This window comes from Helianthus annuus, chromosome 6 (genome assembly GCF_002127325.2).
Source record: "Helianthus annuus cultivar XRQ/B chromosome 6, HanXRQr2.0-SUNRISE, whole genome shotgun sequence".
Lineage (NCBI taxonomy): Eukaryota > Viridiplantae > Streptophyta > Magnoliopsida > Asterales > Asteraceae > Helianthus > Helianthus annuus.
In genome coordinates, this window is record NC_035438.2 from 94,293,068 (window position 1) to 94,315,494 (window position 22,427).

Genomic DNA, 22,427 nt, shown 5'->3' on the forward strand with positions numbered 1-22,427 from the left:
CAAACATTTGTGTGGAAAATGAGTAGGAGAATTTGTAGGAAACACGTCAGAAAAAATTACCCACGAGCCGAATTTCCACAGCCCATTTTAATGGGAAATCCGTGGGTAAACGCAGTTACCCACGGAAATTGATGTGCGAATAGCAGCAGTTTTCTAGTAGTGTATATTTGCCGATTTCTAATTACCCAACCAACATGGCTGGATTGATTTTTCATTGTTGTCAAATTATATATATATATATATATATATATATATATATATATATATATATATATATATATACATATTATACATATATATATATATATATATTGTCAACGAGAACTACGATGAATAATAACTTTATTTTTATAATAATATATAACTTTTTATTATTTTTTCTATTTTATATATCATAATAGTTTATTATTACATTTACTTTTAATAACATACTTTCAGTTTTTTTTTTAATTTTTTAAAACCATATATTTCCTTTGCTATTTTCTTTAATAATTCTTTTTTTTTTCCTTTTTTTCAAACATGTATTAATCTATCGATTAATTTAATATTTCTTTAATAATTTACGTTTATAATTTTTTTCTGTAAACTTAAGCACGTAGTCGGGCTTCATTTTTCCTTGATCTTCCGTTATAAGTTTTGTTAAAAACGAAGTTGTACTCAAAATAAAGTTTTTATTTGGTATCATAACGATTCGAAGATAAACTAAACCGCTCTAATGGTTTGGTTTTCTACTTTTTTAACATTTATTAAATAAGATGTGACAACCGTCACTTTTCCGTACATCCCGTACACTAAATGAACAGTGATCTGTGCTTTAATGAACGTACATGATGTAGTTTACAAGACAAATAAGTTTCTGAATTCCATACAAGTGAATTCATGCACGTTTTATACTACAAAATATTGCTTTATGCATAAACGAGAGCGTTCCGTCATAAATTAGTAAACTCACCGGTAAGACACATCGTGTCAACAGAACTGCACAAAGCAGTCATACATTAGAATTAGGGCCTAGGTGTAGGTCCAACGACAAGAATACATTAAAACCCAAGAGTACATACAAGGGTTTATGTATAAACTTTACGGAAGCTAAAATACACACTAAAAAGCACCCGAAACGCACTTTAAGTGCAGAATTTTATTAAATTAAGCACAAATCAGCTTTTAACAACATAAATATTGTGCAGAAATGTCGTTTTATCATCCAAAATATTTTCCTAAGTGACGGGAATCGAAAATATTACAAAAAGGTACTTAACAACACTTTAAATGCTTATTAAGCACTTTAACGGATCAGTATCCAACCGAACAACCGGACTTTACCCGGAACATAAAAATATTGACAATGGCATTGTTTTTCCTTTTCTGAGCTAGTTAGGGTCCCCGAACACCCTAACACCCGTGATGACACATAACACACTAATAACTAAATTAATCACCTAACTATCTTAACTAGTTACCTAACTAAATGGTTAAGATCTAACCATATAAACCCCCCCCCCCCACCCAAACGATTCGGTTCCCCTAGGGAACACACCATCCAACTTTTGATTATTTAAATCATGTATGTCTTATATCTAGAGGACATATTGTTTAATGGTTAATAGCCTAAATGGATTATAAGTATCCCCACAAGACCATTCATTTCATTCATTCCATACACCTCAACACTTAACCAAAAATTTCACTCTCCCTTCTCTTTCTTTGAAATCGGCAGCCACCACCACACCACCATAAAACCTCCTTCAAGTCACCTTCTAGCCATTTTCCATCCATACAAAGGTGCAAGAAGTTGAACAAGGTGCATTCGGAAGTTGAAGGACCGCTCTCGTTTTCTTTTATCCACCACTTTTACGCTTTGATACTCCCCTAGCCTTGTGCTAGTAGTAAGTGTTCTAAATCTTCATCATGTTCTTGTCTTTGGTGGTTAATAGATGATAAGAATGATAAAAGTTAAGAAACTTTAAAGATCATGAACAAATGTTGAACATGATGTGTTAAAAGGTGGATAAAGAGAAGATATATGTGTAAAACATGATAAATCTGAGTAATACAAACACTAATCTGCTGTAAATAATATATGTTACGATATAAATCGTTATTAGGACAAATGGTGATCGTATGCGTGCGTTTTAGTAACCTTTAAACTAAAAACAGCTTGCTGATCTGCATTTCCAGCCGCCTTTAACTGGCTGTAACCAGACCGTAACTCAATGAAAAATGTATTTTCTGAAGCCTAGATTTGTGTATTATGAAATACGGTCCTAATAGCACTGGAATCATAATTTTTAGACTTTGTTTACTATTTTTAAAGTGTCATTCTGTAACTGTAGCTAGAGCTGCATTTTTCTGCTGAAAATATACATCTTGTTTTCTGTCATAACTTGAGTTCTCTATAGAGTTAGATCATGAAACTGGTACTGTAGATGGATACTGATGTCGTAGTAATTGTCCCACTGAAATTTCGTCAATCCGACTTACAATGAATTTTTAGTGAATTATTCTGTGGGCTGCAGTCAGAAAATAATGAATCTGATTGCAGTCCGGAAAATGATTTTTAATGAAATATTGGTAATGAATCGGATCCCGAGATTTTTACACAATAATATTTGGATCATTTAACACCTTCTGTAAAAAGTTGGGAATTTTTTGAAATAAGATAACTATTTTATTAAAATGCTCGAAAACAGCCCAGATTTGGATATTTAAGTTGAAATGACATAAGTTGTAATTTGCATGTCTAAATATCGAGTATGTTATCTGAGGAAAAGTATATATATTTGTTGATTACTAAACTTTGTGCTAGACGTATGTGGTATGTATAATACGTGCTACTATATTAGGACTTGCAAATACACATACAACATATTTAGACAAAATATTAGGACTTGCAAATACACATACAACATATTTAGACAAAATACATAATTCGGGTGCAAAGTGCAAAATACAAGATACTTATATTTATTTTTGAGAGAATAATATAAGTAAGATACATAGTTAAAAATATAAAATATTTTTAACACACGAACACATACACAAAAGATAGTGACTCGTACTTGTGCGACACAAGTCTAGTGACTAACGTTAATAAAACACGTTTAGGTCACGACGCTAGCTAAGCAAATCCGGTAAGTTTACGACGCAAGGAACGCAAAGTTGTGAGTTCATGCTCCCCCTTTTCTTTAACTGTTTTTGGTTTTATAACTCTCGGGGGTGAAATACATGTTACAAATATTACAATTTTTTTACAAATGGTAAAAAAATACAAGAAGCACTCTTGGTGAGAACGAGTACCAAGTATGATGCGATTTGAGAATACAAAAACACGAGAAGCACACTTGGTGAGAACGAGTACCGAGTATGATGCGCTTTAAGAAATGCCTAGAAAATACTAGATCATGTGAGCATAGACTAAATACTAAAAATGCCATAAAGTCTTGGTGAAAACTAGTACCAAGCCATTAAAAACATTAATTAATTAGGGACAAGGGTTAGATCTAACGGGTACGGTCGAACCCCACTCATGGTCAAAACTAGTACCTAGTAGTGCTTCGGAGTTACAGTCGAGGGTAATCGACACAGCCGAGGTTAATCGACACAGTCGAGGGAAATCGACACAGTCGAGGGAAATCGACACAGTCGAGGTTAATCAACACAGTCGAGGGTAATCGACACAGTAAAGGAGCCAACACTAATGCTCCATATGTTCTCGCATGCCTTAAAGGAGCCAACACTAATGCTCCATAAGTCCTCACATGCCTTAAATGAGCCAACACTAATGCTCCATAAGTCCTCACATGCCTTAAAGGAGCCAACACTAATGCTCCATATGTCCTCACATGCCTTAATGTCCTTGTACAAACATTTAATTAGTACGTGGTGTACACAAGAAAACTTGATTTATACAAGAATACTTTATCTAAACAAGATACATACCATGTTTTCATACATGGTATGCAAAACGCATGAACTCGCTCAACTTTATGTTGATGTTTTCCAAAATGACATGTATTTCAGGTTACAGGATGGATCTTGGGCACAAGTGTCGTAACTAGAAGTAGACTACAAGCTTAGATGTCATCCACTTTTGTTGAATTGTAACCTAGATGAAGGTTTTGCTTTAAAACTTATGTAATTAAGTGTTGTAATACTCAAGATTTTCTGAATGGATGAACATCGTTTTAATCATGTAGTTGTTTATTATGATTGAATGCAATGATAACAAACTAGTCACACATCATACGCTTCCGCAAAAGACATGGTGTGACAGTTTGGTATCAGAGCTTCGATTGCAGTGAACTAGGATTCCTTCTCGAGTCTAGACTACAATCACTAAAGTTCTCCCACAAAAACATTTTACAAAAAGGTTTTCATTGCATTCACGAAAGCGCCAAGATCCACGAGTCAGACACTTTTCAAAGAAAAGACAAGGCAAGGACATTAGTGGGGAATACCCATAGAATAAGGTGCCAACCAAGGCATAGTCTACACGAGTTAGACTTGCCAAAGACAAAATGACCACCCAAAACAAGAGTCATACGTGATATGATACATTAAATTGCTTGATTATGCTAGGTAGCATATGTGTTATTAATATACATACATATGAATAAGTGTACGGAATGATTATTGACGTGAATAAGACACTTTTGACTCCGACTCCTGTTACTGTACGTAACTCGCACGATGAAGCGGTCGACCTCGCATTCATTGCAAAGCTCATAGCTAAGAGTGATTACCAGACAAGATTCTGAGCTTACTTTCGTAGGAGATGGCTACTCTTCCCTCTCGAACGTGAAGATGCCACACTACGGTGATGATGACAAGGCAGAGGCGGCAACCTTGAACGAATTCTCAATCAACGGGACGAGATCCCTGCGGCTTATGTGAAGCAAGATTGACGACATACTTGACCAGAAAAGGAAGATGAAGTACTCATCTCAAAGGTACCCCTCCAACTATTGGGAATCCGCTTTATTCCTACTTCATCTAAAGATCGTGCCTATTCGCGCGTAACAACAACGAGTGTCAGCGCGTGGACCACCGCAATGGTCCTTTCCATGATAGAGGTATAAGGACAGTAGTGTCCCCTCCTTGATTGACCATCTGCTTGGACGAGAGAAAATTGGGGTAACTGTGCAAGACAAATTATTATTACAGGGGCCCACGTAATAACAACTTGTAGTGCACAAAAATCCTGGTGGACTCTGCGGGTCGAGCTAATGAAAACCACACCAAATTTAATCTATAGGTGTCCTCACCTTCATCTGGTAGAACAACACATAGATCAGTGCTTTAGCACGTTAGAAAGTAGGAAGCCTGTCTCAGCCTACTTCGTGACTGACACTTCTACTTGCATACGAGACGTTTGAGAAAACGAAATTTAAGCAAGTGAAGATGAGTAACATTCAAAAGATTCAGCGACTTTACACTCTCTACCACCCCTACACGAGCAACCCCCTCTAAGGGAAAATATACGCACCAGTAAAGCTAAAGACCTAAGAAAACCAATGTAGCGGGAAATAACTAAAACTTAAATGACCAAGGCAATGTAGCCTCAAGTTCATTTTATTACAAACAATAAGCCAAGTTGGCAAGCCTATGTGAAGGCTCAGTAACTGTTTCCTCGCTCATACATTGATTATATATACATGTGAAATTGGGTGATTACATGATGGCTTATGGTGCTATGTACCTCATGGACAATCGGAATGATGTCTAACCTACTTCATATCATGTTGGCCGAAGAGAATGCCGCCCAGGCGAGACACAAACAACAGTACGCTACCAAGAACAGAAGCCGAGCTGCAAGAACGCATCTCACAGGCAATTGCACGACATGAAGCCCTCCGCTCTAAGCACAGCAATGGCACTACTGGAAATAACCCTCCAACTGGTTGCACCTATAAACAGTTCCTGGACTGCAAGCCTTTGAATTTTGATGGCACAGGAGGTGCCGTTGCATTTGTTCATTGGGCAGAGAAGACTGACTCAGTTCTAAGAATGAGTAATGTGACAACTCGTATTTCAAACTTCTTTTTGTACTTAGTGTAACTTGTTTGAACCTTATGTGATTGTGTGAACTTAAATGGTTAACTGAAGGTTATATTGTTATGTATATTATGTGTATTATTTGAACCGATCGCACAACACTCAACTCGATCACACAAGTCCTATTGGGCTCCACCCTTTTTGTGTACTCAAAACCCGAACCAAGGGCAACCCAAGAGAAGGGTTCGGCCCACTACCCCTAAACGAAAAGAAACACCCATTATTGGGGTTTGTTTCTCATAACTTGCAAATCAAGAACACACACACACAAAACCCTACTCTCTTCCTCTCTCTTGAAGCCAGCGACCACACCACCCCTCTCCATCGGAGCTTTGTTCGGATCATTCTCATCACACTCTCTTAATCGGTTAGTGTTTCATGATATGTGTTTGTGAATGATGTTATGATTCCATGTTTTGATTAAACGATTAGGGTGGTATGTATGATGAACAATGATGTACTATATGATGATGTTTATGTGAATTGGAGGTCATAATGTTAATCTAAGAACCGATGGGATGCAAGAAATCGGCTGTTATAATTTATGTTCGAATGATTTGTTAAGATAGCATGTTGCATGTATGCTAGAAATAGGAATCATCGATCTGATAATACGATTGTGGGTTTGATAAGTTGTTCATGATTATAATTTATTGGGGTTCATGTGAATTAAGATGATAAAACTCTCATTTGATCGAAAATTGGCATGATTTGAAACTGTTAGTTGTTGATTGATAACCACAAAAATAGGAAACTGTTGATTTGCAAGATAATTGTGTAACTGATATGCATGATTTCGGATTTTAAATAACCAATCGCACAAGCTCCAATCGCACAAGATCAGATATACAAGATCCGATCTGAACGCACAAGTCTCTTGATCGCACAAGAGGTTCCGGTCGCACAAGACCACTCACACAAGGGAATCGCACAAGCTAATTAAACTAGAGTACCTTGATTAAAGCATCTTGTACAACCTCATTAAGCTCAGTCGCACAACACCTTGTGGATCGCACAAGATTGTGCTGATCGCACAAGATGTTGGGCCGCCCAACGTAATTTATTATGTTAAGCAGATGGGCCGATCAGCCCAAATCCGAATCGCACAAGTTGGAGAATGTTAATATGTGTTTGCGGTGATCTATACGTGTTCGTAACCTGTTAGTTATGTGTAAACATATGTGCATTACTTGAAACCAAACCCTGACTCGTATGGTAACCATGTTAGGACGTGGTTGACCCCTCTTAGCTCAAGTAACCTTTTTGTGTTCTGCCGAGCAAACCAAGGTGAGTTCACACTCTTACCAAGGCATGGGATTCCTGTCGGGTAGGGAATGGGATTTGATTGAACAATTACTTGTACTTACACTGTTACTAGACCACGTCCTTGGATGCGAAGGACCCATACGTAAAACCTACGTATACTTGTACTTATCACTGTCCTCAGGTTGCGACGGACACTTACATAAAACCTACGTAAATTAATACTCACTGCTGCCTCGGGTTATGTAGGGCACTTATGTAAAACCTACGTAAACCCCCGCGTACCACTGTCCTCGAGTTAAGAAGGACACTTACGTAAAACCTACGTAAACCTGGTACGTACTACTGGTCTCGGGTTAAGAAGAACACTTATGGTTATCTCTAGTCTAGTACATACACACATGGGAAGCCCCCCACTAATTGAACCTACGAATGACTTAGTTAATAACGCATAGTTATGCAACAAACTTACTTACTGTGAACTCGCTCAACTAGTTGTTGACTTTCTGTTACATGCCTTGCAGGACCATAAGTACTCATGGAGCTTGCACGGGAGGCGCGATCGTTGTGGGCACATGGACTGTAGAGTTCCATGTTAAACATTTACATTTTGTGAACTAGATACTTGTGTTGAATATTACAATTATGCTTCCGCTGAATAGGTAAACTATGTTTGGTTTTGAACACCTTTTATATTGATGGGTTGAATTTCATTTAATACATATTGTTCAATATGATTGGTGGCTTGATCCTGGTCATGTCACGCCTCCATGCGGTGGTACTCCGCGTGTGGATTTTGGGGGTCCGACAGATTGGTATTAGAGCCATTGGTTATAGAGAACTTGGTTTTAATAAGGGGAAAACGTTTTTTTTATTAAAACCAGACTATAACCTGTACAGTGCTCAACGATCCACAACGACACTTCGCTCCACGTGCAAGACTCAACATTCTAGGTAATATGGTATATGTCTTATTGCCTACTTGCTAGATTACATAGAACTTTGCTCAGGGTATGCTTAGATATACATAACTATTACTGCTTGAGAACTTTTGTGTGCTTACTCTCTTCTGTCATCGCACTTTTCGAGAACCTCTCTCACTTACGTTTACCTTTACTATGAAGATCATGGCTGGACGTATTAACATGACTCAAGCCCATTGAAAGCTCTCATTAACGAACAAGTTGCTGCGGCACTTGCAGCCGCACAAGCAGGAGGTCAACCCGCTCAGCCACCTGTTTGCACTTTCAAGAATTTCACGGACTGTTGTCCAAGCACATTCAGTGGCATTGAAGGAGCAGTCGGACTCCTCCATTGGTTTGAAAAACTCGAGTCCGTATTTGAGATGTGTGAATGCCCTGAGGCTCGCAGGGTGAAGTACGCCACTGGTACTCTGGAAGGCATTGCGCTGACTTGGTGTTCAGATCTTAGGGTTGGCAGCTGCTAACGCCACCCCTTGGAATGATTTTAAGGAACTCATCAAACGGGAATACTGCACACGTGATGACATCCACAAGTTGGAATTGGAGCTCTATCATCTGAAAATGACAGGGTCGGAAATTGAAGCTTATACGAAACGGTCAAACGAGCTGGCCATCTTGTGTCCAACAATGGTGGACCCTCCAATCAAGCGTATTGAGTTGTATCTCAAAGGGCTAGCACCAGAAATTCAAAGCCATGTGACATCGGCCAACCTTGGTAATATCCATGATATTCAACGTCTTGCTCATCGCCTAAGCGCATTGGTGCTATTACTACCGCTACCACATCTGCTACTCCTGCTACTCCCAGTGACAACAAGAGAAAATGTGAGGGGGATTCCAGCAAGGGTCCTGCTACAGTTCAGTCTCAGGTGCAGCAGCGAAAGACTGACAACTATCAGAGCCCTGGTCAGCAATCTTCGGGCAATCAGGGAAGGGGTGTGTATCGAGGAAATCACCCAAGGTGCAACGATTGTAACAGACACCACAGTGGCCAGTGCAACAAGGGTCGTTGTCAGAGGTGTCTCAAGATGGGTCATGAGGCCAAGGATTGTAGGAGCCCACGGCCTGTAACTCAGGATCGCCAGCAGCAGCAGCAGCAAACGCCGCAGAATCAGCAACAGGGCAACAAGGGATGTTTTCATTGTGGCGCTGAAGGTCACTTCAAGAGACACTGCCCCCAGCTAAACCGAAACCAGAACAACAACAATAACAACAATAATCAAGGCAATGGGAACAACAACGGGGGAAATAACAATGATGGGAACAATGGCGCTAGGGGTCGTGCATTTGTGTTGGGGCAGGGTGACGCAAGGAATGATCCTAACGTGGTTATGGGTAAGTTTCTTCTCGACGACTTTTATGTTACTGTATTATTTGATTCGGGTGCGGATACCAGTTATATGTCTTTGAAAGTTAGTCAAATGCTCAAGCGCACACCCACACTTCTGAGCACTAAACATGTCGTAGAGTTAGCTAACGGTAAAAGTCTAGAGGCCACACACATAGTTCAGGGTTGTAATCTTATCCTCGCTGGTCAGACTTTTTCTATCGATCTCATTCCTATAACTCTGGGTAGTTTCGACATCGTCATTGGTATGGATTGGTTATCCAAACAACAAGCAGAGATCGTATGCAAAGAGAAGATAGTTCGTATTCCCCGTTCTGGTAAAGAGCCTCTCGAAGTTCAAGGCGACAAGAATGGTGCCGTGGTTGGCATCATCTCCTTTTTGAAGGCTCAGAAATGTTAGCGAAAGGGCCACACTGCCATCTTGGCACTCGTTACAGACGCATCAACGAAAGAGAAGAGATTAGAGGATATTCCAGTTGTACGCGATTTTCCTCAGGTGTTTCCGGAAGATTTGCCTGGGCTACCGCCTCACGGCCAGGTCAAATTCCAGATCGAGCTAGCAACTGGAGTAGCACCCATAGCTCGTGCACCATATCGCTTAGCTCCAACTGAGCTGGAAGAACTGTCTAAGCAACTACAAGAGCTCTTGGATAAGGGCTTTATTCGTCCTAGCTCTTCACCCTGGGGAGCTCCAGTATTATTCGTGAAAAAGAAGGACAGTACCTTCAGGATGTGCATAGATTATCGCGAGCTCAACAAGGTGACAGTGAAGAATTGCTATCCTCTTCCACGTATTGATGATTTGTTCAATCAGTTGCAAGGATCGAGCTACTACTCAAAGATAGATCTGAGGTCAGGCTACCATCAGCTGAGAGTCCGGGATAAGGACGTCTCCAAAACAGCATTTAGAACTCGCTACGGCCACTACGAGTTCCTTGTCATGCCATTCGGGTTAACGAACGCTCCTGCAGTCTTCACGGATCTTATGAACAAAGTGTGCAAGCCTTATTTAGACAAGTTTGTGATTGTCTTCATCGACGACATCCTAATCTACTCCAAGAATCAGGAGGAACACGAGCAGCATTTGCAACTTATTTTGAAGCTCCTTCGAACAGAACAGTTATACGCCAAGTTTTCAAAATGCGACTTCTGGCTTCGTGAAGTCCACTTTCTAGGCCACGTTGTAAACAAGGATGGGATTCATGTGGATCCATCCAAGGTAGACTCGATCAGGAACTGTCCTGCACCATGTACACCAACGGAGATACGCCAATTCTTGGGTTTGGCGGGTTACTACAGACAGTTCATCAAAGACTTCTCAAAGATTGCGCAGCCGCTTACACTACTGACACAGAAAGGTGTCACTTATCGCTGGGGCAATACGCAGGAAACAGCTTTTCAGCACTTAAAGGATAGACTATGCAGCGCACCTATTCTTTCATTTCTAGAGGGCACGGACGATTTTGTGGTTTGTTGTGACACATCCATTCAGGGTCATGGATGTGTGTTAATGCAGCGTGACAAGGTTATTGCTTATGCATCGCGTCAACTCAAGGTTCATGAACGGAATTACACTACACACGATTTAGAGCTGGGAGCTGTTGTTTTCGCGCTTAAGATATGGCGACATTACCTGTACGGTACCAAGTGCACTATCTACACCGATTACAGGAGTCTCGAGCATATCTTCAAGCAGAAGGAATTGAACATGCGTCAACGTCGATGGGTTGAGCTACTTAATGATTACGAATGTGCCATCAAGTACCATCTGGGTAAAGCCAATGTTGTGGCTAACGCTCTCAGTCGAAGGATTCGGTACCTAGACGCGTACGAGCATTACAACTTACTATTCAGTCTAGTCTTCCTGCACAGATAGGAGATGCTCAAGTGGAATCATTGAAACCAGAAAATGTCAGGGCTGAAGCCCTGCGCGGTTCAAGGCAACGATTAGAACAAAGGGAAGACGGCGCTTATTATGTAACAGGGCGTATTTGGGTCCCACTTTATGGCGACTTACGCGAGCTAGTAATGGACAAAGCTCATAAGTCTCGCTACTCGGTACATCCAGGCTCGGATAAAATGTACCACGATCTCAGAACTACGTATTGGTGGCCTAGCATGAAAGCTCACATAGCAACATACGTTAGCAAGTGCATAACTTGTGCGAGAGTCAAGTCGGAATACCAGAAACCATCAGGCCTACTTCAGCAACCCAAGATACCACAATGGAAATGGGAGGAAATTTCCATGGATTTTGTTACTAGCCTACCTAGATCTCAGCGTGGTAACGATACCGTTTGGGTGATCGTGGATCGACTCACAAAGTCTGCTCACTTTTTGGCTATCAAAGAAACGGATAAATTCTCTACCCTAGCAGACGTCTACTTGAAAGAACTGGTTTCGAGGCATGGAGTGCCAACATCTATTATTTCTGATCGTGATGCACGATTCACTTCAGAACTGCGGCAAGCAATGCACAAGGCTTTTGGCTCACGGTTAGACATGAGCACAGCTTATCACCCTCAGACGGATGGGCAGTCTGAGCGCACGATTCAAACCCTAGAAGACATGCTTCGGGCATGTGTTATCGATTTCGGCAACAGCTAGGAAAAACATCTCCCTTTGGTGGAGTTTTCGTATAATAACAGTTACCACACCAGCATTCAAGCCGCTCCATTCGAGGCATTGTACGGGCGTAAATGTCGATCACCTCTTTGTTGGGCAGAGGTGGGTGATAGTCAGATCACAGGTCCAGAAATGGTAGTAGACGCAACGGAAAGAATTGCTCAGATACGGCAACGCATGGCGGCAGCTCATGACCATCAGAAAAGCTACGCTGATAAGCGTAGGAAACCACTCGAGTTCCAGGTTGGGGATCGAGTGCTACTCAAAGTCTCACCCTGGAAGGGTGTAGTTCGTTTTGGTAAACGAGGCAAACTCAACCCGCGGTATGTCGGACCGTTCGAAATCATTGAAATAATAGGCAAAGTGGCCTACAGACTGAACCTACCAGCAGAACTCGGTGCAGTTCACAACGTTTTCCACGTGTCAAATCTGAAGAAGTGTCTGTCAGAAGAGACCCTTATAGTTCCTTTGAAGGAACTCACTATCGACGAACAGTTGCGATTCATTGAGGAACCAGTCGAAATCATGGACCGGGATGTTAAGGTCCTCAAGCACACCAGAATACCTCTTGTTCGGGTTCGTTGGAACTCCCGTCGTGGCCCAGAGTTCACCTGGGAACGCGAAGACCAAATGAAAGAAAAGTATCCCCAATTGTTCGCGAACAGTACAATCACTACTGAGGCTGAAGCTACTACGGAATTTTGGGACAAAATTCCAAACCAACGGGGGGAGGATGTGACACCCCAGGAAAACTAGGAAAACCATGCAACTTAACTAGCTTCCTCGGTGAGTACGTACCAAATTTCGGGATGAAATTTCTTTCAAGTTGGGGATAATGTGACAACTCGTATTTCAAACTTCTTTTTGTACTTAGTGTAACTTGTTTGAACCTTATGTGATTGTGTGAACTTAAATGGTTAACTGAAGGTTATATTGTTATGTATATTATGTGTATTATTTGAACCGATCGCACAACACTCAACTCGATCGCACAAGTCCTATTGGGCTCCACCCTTTTTGTGTACTTGAAACCCGAACCAAGGGCAACCCAAGAGAAGGGTTCGGCCCACTACCCCTAAACGAAAACAAACACCCATTATTGGGGTTTGTTTCTCATAACTTGCAAATCAAGAACACACACACACAAAACCCTACTCTCTTCCTCTCTCTTGAAGCCGGCGACCACACCACCCCTCTCCATCGGAGCTTTGTTCGGATCATTCTCATCACACTCTCTTAATCGGTTAGTGTTTCATGATATGTGTTTGTGAATGATGTTATGATTCCATGTTTTGATTAAACGATTAGGGTGGTATGTATGATGAACAATGATGTACTATATGATGATGTTTATGTGAATCGGAGGTCATAATGTTAATCTAAGAACCGATGGGATGCAAGAAATCGGCTGTTATAATTTATGTTCGAATGATTTGTTAAGATAGCATGTTGCATGTATGCTAGAAATAGGAATCATCGATCTGATAATGCGATTGTGGGTTTGATAAGTTGTTCATGATTATGATTTATTGGGGTTCATGTGAACTAAGATGATAAAACTCTCATTTGATCTAAAATTGGCATGATTTGGAACTGTTAGTTGTTGATTGATAACCACAAAAATAGGAAACCGTTGATTTGCAAGATAATTGTGTAACTGATATGCATGATTTCGGATTTTAAATAACCAATCGCACAAGATCCAATCGCACAAGATCAGATCATACTAAATCTGATCTGAACGCACAAGTCTCTTGATCGCACAAGAGGTTCCGGTCGCACAAGATCACTCGCACAAGGGAATCGCACAAGCTAATTAAACTAGAGTACCTTGATTAAAGCATCTTGTACAACCTCAATAAGCTCAGTCGCACAACACTTTGTCGATCGCACAAGATTGTGCTGATCGCACAAATGTTGGGCCGCCCAACGTAATTTATTATGTTAAGCAGATGGGCCGATCAGCCCAAATCGGAATCGCACAAGTTGGAGAATGTTAATATGTGTTTGCCATGATCTATACGTGTTCGTAACCTATTAGTTATGTGTAAATATACGTGCATTACTTGGAACCAAAACCTGACTCGTATGGTAACCATGTTAGGACGTGGTTGACCCCTCTTAGCTCAAGTAACCTTTTCGTGTTCTGCCGAGCAAACCAAGGTGAGTTCACACTCTTACCAAGGTATGGGATTCCCGGCGGGTAGGGAATGGGATTTGATTGAACAATTACTCGTACTTACACTGTTACTAGACCATCTACCATCGTCCTCGGATGCGAAGGACCCATACGTAAAACCTACGTATACTTGTACTTATCACTGTCCTCAGGTTGTGACGGACACTTATGTAAAACCTACGTAAATTAATACTCACTGCTGCCTCGGGTTGTGTAGGGCACTTACGTAAAACCTACGTAAACCCCCGCGTACCACTGTCCTCGAGTTAAGAAGGACACTTACATAAAACCTACGTAAACCTCGTACTTACTACTGTTCTCGGGTTAAGAAGAACACTTATGGTTATCTCTAGTCTAGTACATACACACATGGGAAGCCCCCCACTAATTGAACCTACGAATGACTTAGTTAATAACGCATAGTTATGCAACAAACTTACTTACTGTGAACTCGCTCAACTAGTTGTTGACTTTCTGTTACATGCCTTGCAGGACCATAGGTACTCATGGAGCTTGCACGGGAGGCGCGATCGTTGTGGGCACATGGACTCTAGAGTTCCATGTCAAACATTTACATTTTGTGAACTAGATACTTGTGTTGAATATTACAATTATGCTTCCGCTGAATACGTAAACTATGTTTGGTTTTGAACACCTTTTATATTGATGGGTTGAATTTCATTTAATACATATTGTTCAATATGATTGGTGGCTTGATCCTGGGCATGTCACGCCTCCATGCGGTGGTACTCCGCGTGTGGATTTTGGGGGTGCGACAAGTAACTGTTCGCCCCAACAGAGTGTTACCTATATCTCAGGGTTATTTCTAGATGGCGCACTCTCCTGGTGGAACCTTCAGGTTCAGACCCTTGGTGCAGATGCTGCTTATGTACTGAGCTGGGACGAGCTCAAAGAAATGATGGAGAAGAAATACTGTTCTAGGGCTGAAATCCAGAAGATTGAGGTGGAGTTCTGGAATTTGAAAATGGACGGACCAAAGATTCCTGAATACGTCCTGCGATTTCACGACTTGTCTAGAGTCGTCCCCTACTTAGTCAAACCGGAATTCAAAAGGATTGAACGATTCATTTGGGGACTTGCACCCCAGATCAGGGGCATGGTTACTACCTCAAAGCCCTCAACCATTGCAGAGGCTATCGAAATGAGTGTCACTCTTACTGAAGAGGCTCTACGTGCAGGAAAATTTTCGGAATCTGAGGGTAACAAGAAAGAGACTCATGTGGAGTCATCAGGCAACAAGAAGAGGAAGTCCACAAATCTAAAGATGAGCACCCAAGTCAGCTGTGGAAGCTCTAAAGCAAACAAAAGAAAGAAAGTGAACCTGCCGCATGACAGGAAAGCTTCTGGAACCACTAATAAGGTTGGTGATAAGATGTACTCGGGGACTAAGCCGAGGTGCGGGGAATGCAATTTTCACCATGAAGGTCGATGTCGGAGGCCTAAGTGCGGAAAGTGTGGGAAAGAAGGGCACAGCAAGGACGCCTGTTGGGCGAAGGACCCAGATGGAAGAAATAAGAGAATACCAGGTTGCTACAGATGTGGTGAAGCAGGGCACTTTAGGAAAGATTGCCTTAAGAAGAAACAAACAAGGAAGGGTTTTCACGATTGCAACTTGTGAAGCACGCCAGGATCTAGATGCGGTTATGGGTACGTTCCCTATTAACCAACCTAATGCATCTACTTTTAATTAATACTGGCATCAACTTCAACCTTGCATGCTTAGAACTTAAGAAACTGCTTGGCCTAGTTTTGAGTAAAATAGACGTCCTGTATTCTTTAGAAATGGGCATATAGAAGGCTAGTTTAAACAGTTGAAGAAATCAAGGATTGTATTTAGGGACTCAGAAGGCCGGAACTTTGTGTTACCATTGACTCGCGAAGTCATAATATGATAGTCAGCATGGATCGAAAATCCAGGTATACAGCTAAAGTCGTTCGATATGAGAAATCAGACACATCCCTCTTACGAATAATGAAACCCAACTTTCCTGCAATAGGCGTAAGGATGCTAGACCCCATAAGGCGGTAGATCTACGACATCCCTCATTGGGCAAAGAGGCATAGAAACGCCTCCGAGTAGACTGAAGAGCCTGAGAACATCCCCGTGACGGAAGAAGTCCCAGTAGCCTTTTCGAAAGACTTGCCAGGAACGCCCCTCCGTAGCGACGAGAGGAGTTTAGGATAAATCGCGTGCCAGGAGCAGCACCAGTGCCGAATGACGCCATACCGACTAGCTTCACCCGCGAAGCATGAACCTCTGATATAACTGCAAGAGCTGCTAGACAGAGGAAATTAAGGACATAACATTCTTAGTTAAGGGCACAAGGAGAAAGTTGATAGACTCCACTTTGCATAAATTCCAGAGAATTGAGAATCAGAATCCTTTGCCAAGGACTGATAGCATAAACAGACAAAATCGTAAGATCCTAGTTGCCACCCAAGGATCAACTTGAGGAAAGGATGTCCACAACGGTGAATACCAGAAGGAAATATCCCTAAAACGACCCTCAGAACTCGCTTCGAGCATTACGAGTTCCTTGTCGTACCATTCGGCTTAACACATGCATCAACAATATTCATGGACCTCATGAAACGAATGTGTAAGCCATACCTGGGTAGATCATGATTATACTCATTGACTACATTCTTATATGGCCAACGACCAAGGAAGGTTGTGAGCAAACAGCTGCAATTTACCTTGCAACTCTTAGAGAAAAGAACAGTTATGTGCTATGATGACGAAAAAACGAATTTCGAATTCGCGAAGTGAGAACTTTCAGATCCATGATAGATAAGAACGAAATTCATGCCAACCCTGCAACCAAGAGCTAAGGAGTTAGAGTTACAATTATGTGACGCTTCTCAAAAAAGTCTTGATTGTACGTCGATGCAACGAGACCACAACATCGCATACGTGGCACATTGATTAAGGCATCGTGAGAAGAAACCTTGATCTAGATACAGTAATTGTGCGCCGCAAACTGGACGTTATTACCTGAAAGAAAACGCTGCACGATCTTTACTGATCACAAGGAATGCAGCACACCGATGATCGTAAGAACTCGAATATGAACTGAGCTGTTGAACGATGCAGACTGTATGAACACGATACGTGCTTGTGTGATAAACTTCAATAAAAAGTTGGAACACTCACTTACCCTTACTAGAGTCTTCCTACAACAGTATTTATCACATCGCCGTCTAAACCACATCATGTGAAGCTTTAGATGGAGCGTAATAAGTTAATCCCCGTCATGTTGGACGGAGACCGAAGATAAACAATCTACTGACCCGCGTTAGTTCGGGAAAATCTAGAGGCAAGGTCATTCAGATATGTGCTCATATCGAGACAGCCCGTAAGATACAGAAAAATTACGCCAATGAGCGGCGGAAATCATAAGATTTTGAGACAAGAAGTGTGGCTTAAACGAGAGCCTCGCCTAGAGAAGGCGTAGGGTGATTTGGAAAATGAAAAGGTTGAATCCCCGGTGTAGGGATCAGAACCATTGTTCACAAGATGAAGCTCCCAGATAAGATCAGTAGTGATCGCGACACATTTATGTGTCTAGTCTTTAGAGGAGTCTGACTCAAGAAACAGTCGTTGTTCCCACAAATAAGATTCACGTCAATGACAAACGATCGAAACCTGTTGAGGTTTTGGACCAAGAGTCCACAATACTATAGAAACCTGTTGAGGTTTTTGTTGATGCACGGAATGTTTGTTGACTGCGTCTACAAAAAGTCTGAAGTCAAGATTGGTCAACAGGGGGTCAAAGTGTAAATATTGTGTTAAATAGGTGTTGGTCCGCTTATTAGTCAATGTATCATCTTGGACCGCTTTTATGTCATTATTCTGGACCGCTTATATGTCAAGTGTTCTGGACCGCTCATTTGGCATGTCTTATGAGCGGACCAGGAACTCTATAAATAGGCTGAGCGGTTCATAGTTGTTATGCATGTATGTGTGTGTGCTTAGGAGCCGAAACTCTGTCAAAATTTCATCAGAAAGCAATAAAAAGATAGGAATTGAAAGGATAAGCTGTTGTAACTTCATATATGTTGATTCCGCCTTCATACATGAAGATGAGCTACTCTGACTGACTTTTCGGGTCAAAGAACGGTCCAACAAATGGTATCAGAGCACAGGACGAGGAGTTCATACTACTACAGCATAGATCTGCAGAAATCTCTCTTTTCTACTCACTTTCTCTCATACTTTTTCAGTTTCTAGTGGTTCCAACGGTCAAAATTGTCTGAAATTTGAGTATAACGTATAAAACACACTAATAACAAACCCTAGAAAGTTTTAGAGTGAAATTCGGACTAAAAATAGGTAAAACAGGCTAAAAACTATGGATCGCGTTTTCGAACATTCAGGACCGCTTTTATGAACAAAATCTGTTTGGATCGCTTTTTCGGACAATATTACTGTTAGGATCGCTCGAACGGACACTACCTGGCCCGCTCGAACGATCATATTCTGAACCGCTCGAAATATTTGTTTGGATTTCCTGGCCCGCTCGAACGATCATATTCTGGATCGCTTGAAATACTGTTGACTCGCTTTTCTGACATTTGTGGTCCGCTCAAGAGGACATAGTTGGAATTGTTTGGTTCGCATATTTGAACATTTCTGGTTCGCTTATTTGAACCTAATCAGTTCGTTTTTCTGCCAAGTAGTATAGATCGGTTCGCTTTTGTGGATCTGTTATTTTTCAAAACCAAAATTTTTCTAAGTGTTGTTTGATTTTGCAGGTACGATCAAAATGGATGATATTTTCATGAATCCGTTCAGCGACATGTATGCATTCACGGGTAGTTCGGGAAACAACGATACATCTTCGAACAATACAAATGAGAATCAATCAAAGGAGAAAAAGAAGGAAGCTTGGGAGTCTGAGAGTGCATTCGGTACATTCAACAAACCTCCAAAGCTTATGGCAATCGAGGAATATAGCCGTTAGTCGAGAAAATTTGAGGATTGGTTGATGGCTTTCGCGTTTGCAAGTTGGAAGAGTTTGAAAAATGGATATGTTCATGGAGACAAAAGTGGAGAAACTTTATCATCAGCTGACGAAATTGAATCCTTTGTGGCAGAGCAAAAGTGTGTGGCATTATTGTTTCAATCGGTGCGAGAAGATATCATTTCACTGATAGATTACTCCAATGCTAAAGATTTGTGGGAAAAGCTTGAAAAGAAGTGTCTTGGTAGCAAAGAGATTGTAAAAAATAAAACGAAACTTCTTAGAAAAGAGTTTGACATGTTTAGTTGTCTTAAAAATGAATCGGTTTGTAAAATGATTGAAAGGTTCGGTCATCTGAAGCTGGAACTTGCACGACATAAGATCACGTATTCTCCGGAAGAACTTGTTGATAAACTGTTCGATTCCTTACCAGATGAAGTGGATTGGAGATATTACGCATTAATGTTGAAGAACTCTATTTCTCCTGAAAATTTGACTCTAGATTTGGTGATTGAGAGACTTGAAAGTCATGAGCTTGAATTGAAGAAAACTTACAAAGTCAATCACTCATCCTATCAGCAAAACTTGGATCTTTATTATCCGAAAAGCTTGATGCCGAAAGCTACTTCTCCGAAAACTGCATTTTCTGCTGAGAATGTTTCTTCAGCAAACAAAGAAAGGCAAAGCAGTTCAAGCAGTGGAAGCCACAGTGGTTATCATAGTGGATCTACGTCTTCTACAAATCGTTCTGATGCGAAGTTTTCGTGCAACATCGCAATAGATCTGAAGAACGCACTGAACTTTGATGAAGAGTCGGCCAAGCAACAAATGGTTTTCCTGGCGTCTGTGTTGGAGTCCTATGAAGGTTTGGTGGCCAGAAAGATCGGGAACACAAATCTGACAAAAGAAGACTACGATCAGATAGACCCGGAGGAAATGGAACTGATCGATATTCGTTGGGCAATGGCGAGTGCTGTTCGACGTGCTCAGCGTTTCATGGAAATTACCGGGAGAAAGACAATCGGAGGTCCGTCTACAAAGTTGGGGTTTGATAAATCGAAGGTGACGTGCTTTAAGTGTAAGCAGAAGGGTCATTTCAAGAGGGAATGCAGGAATGCATATGCTGATGAATCGGAGAATCCGTTTCGAGATGACTATTACAAGAAGGCAATCTATCATCAAAATAAATCTGAGCCGCCCAGATTGAAGCAGCAGGAAGAAAACAGAGACAAATCGAGGGCTTTAGCTGTGATTTATGATGATGAGGGTTACGATTGGAGCAAAGAGGTTTTACCGGAAGAAGATGCTGTTGGTTATGCTTTTATGGCGAAGAATGAGCCTATTCCATGGAAAGATAATCGAACAGAGGAACAGAAGTATAAATACCGAAAGATGGTTGCTGAAAACAAGATTATCAGATTGTCTGGTGTATATCTAGAGGCAGAAAGAGCGAATAGATGGGATCTAAACAGAGAGTGCTACCTTGATAAGTGTGGCAACATTGCAATTGATGACAAAACGCTTGATATCGAGGCCATCATCAAGGAGTATAAAGAAGAAGATGAATATTGGCAGCACAAGTGGTGGGGAACACCAACGTCAAAGATGATTGAAGAACAAGAAGAGAAAGAGAAATAGGAGAAAGAAAAGAAAGAAAAAGAAGAGATAGATGAAGTGAAAAAGATTGATACGGGTTTGATCGATGTTACGCAGGAGTTGACAGCTGAAAATCTGGGAAAGATGGCTGACAAAGTGCTAGCTGCAAAAGCACTTGAGGTAGATCCTAATTCTGTTTCTGAGTCTAAGGATCAGGTCAATCAAAATGTGTCAGCTAATGCGTCAGGTAAAAGAATGCAATTTCTGTAGTACTGTCACGTACCTCAACAATGAGAAAATTAAAAACCTGACAGCCAAGGTCAGCAGTGTTGAGGATCAAATACTCGGTCGTGACAAAACTGTGAGAGCTTCAACTGAACGAATCAAAGAGTTAACTTCTCAAATGGAAAAAGATAAAATTGATCATGAAAAGGTTAAAACTGAAAATGAAAAGCTAATTCTTGAAAATCGTAAAATTTCTGAAAAATTTGAAAAACTCAAAGCCACAGTTAAAGAAAGTGATGAACGAAATGGTAAAACGTTTAAAGAAAATGAACATCTGCGAGCTGTGGTGAGAATAAAAGAAGAATCAATGAATAAACAACTGGATGAGATTGCTAAATTTAAACTTAAAGTTCAAGAAGCTGAAATAGAGAATGAGCGAATTCAGTTGAAACTTAACAGTTATAACTCTGCAAGCTATGTGTTGCAGCATATTGTTCCTAAACCTATAGGAAAAAACAAAGCTGGCGAGGATGTTTTTTCAGATGGTACCGGTGTAGGGTTTCACAAAGTTCCACCACCAATTTTGCACAATTACACTAAAAAGGAATCTGGGTTGGTTGAACTTGAGGAAGGAAGTGAAGTGCAACTTCCGGAGAATATTGATGTCATGTTCACGTCTTCCAATGACGAAAGTGTCCAAAATGATGTGGTAGACAAAGTGCTTAAACCGGATTGTGACACTTCTGAGGAGGATGGGTGTTTTCTAGACAAATACATTCCAAAGCAAAAGTCCAAAAACAACTTACATGATGAATCTGATCTTGTCATGTACAAGATGATGGGTTCGGATAAGTTGTTTTCGGATTCAGAGTTTCCGATTGAGAATGTTAACATGAACAAATTGACAAATGTTTTCAAACTTGTTGAAGTCGAGTTGTCAGCAGTGAACAATTTGAGTCAAAAGAAAGACAGGGTTTACAACAAGAAAACTGGTTATCCACCGCGTTTTTACAATAACAACAGAAACAATTGGTCGGGTGGTTATCAGGGGGGTAAATCGTTTCAGAAAAAGAATGTTTCACACAAGAGGTTTGTCGAAAAGAAAAAAATTGTGAACAGTTCAAGTTCACTTGCTGATGAAGAAAAAGAAATTTATTCAAAATCAAACA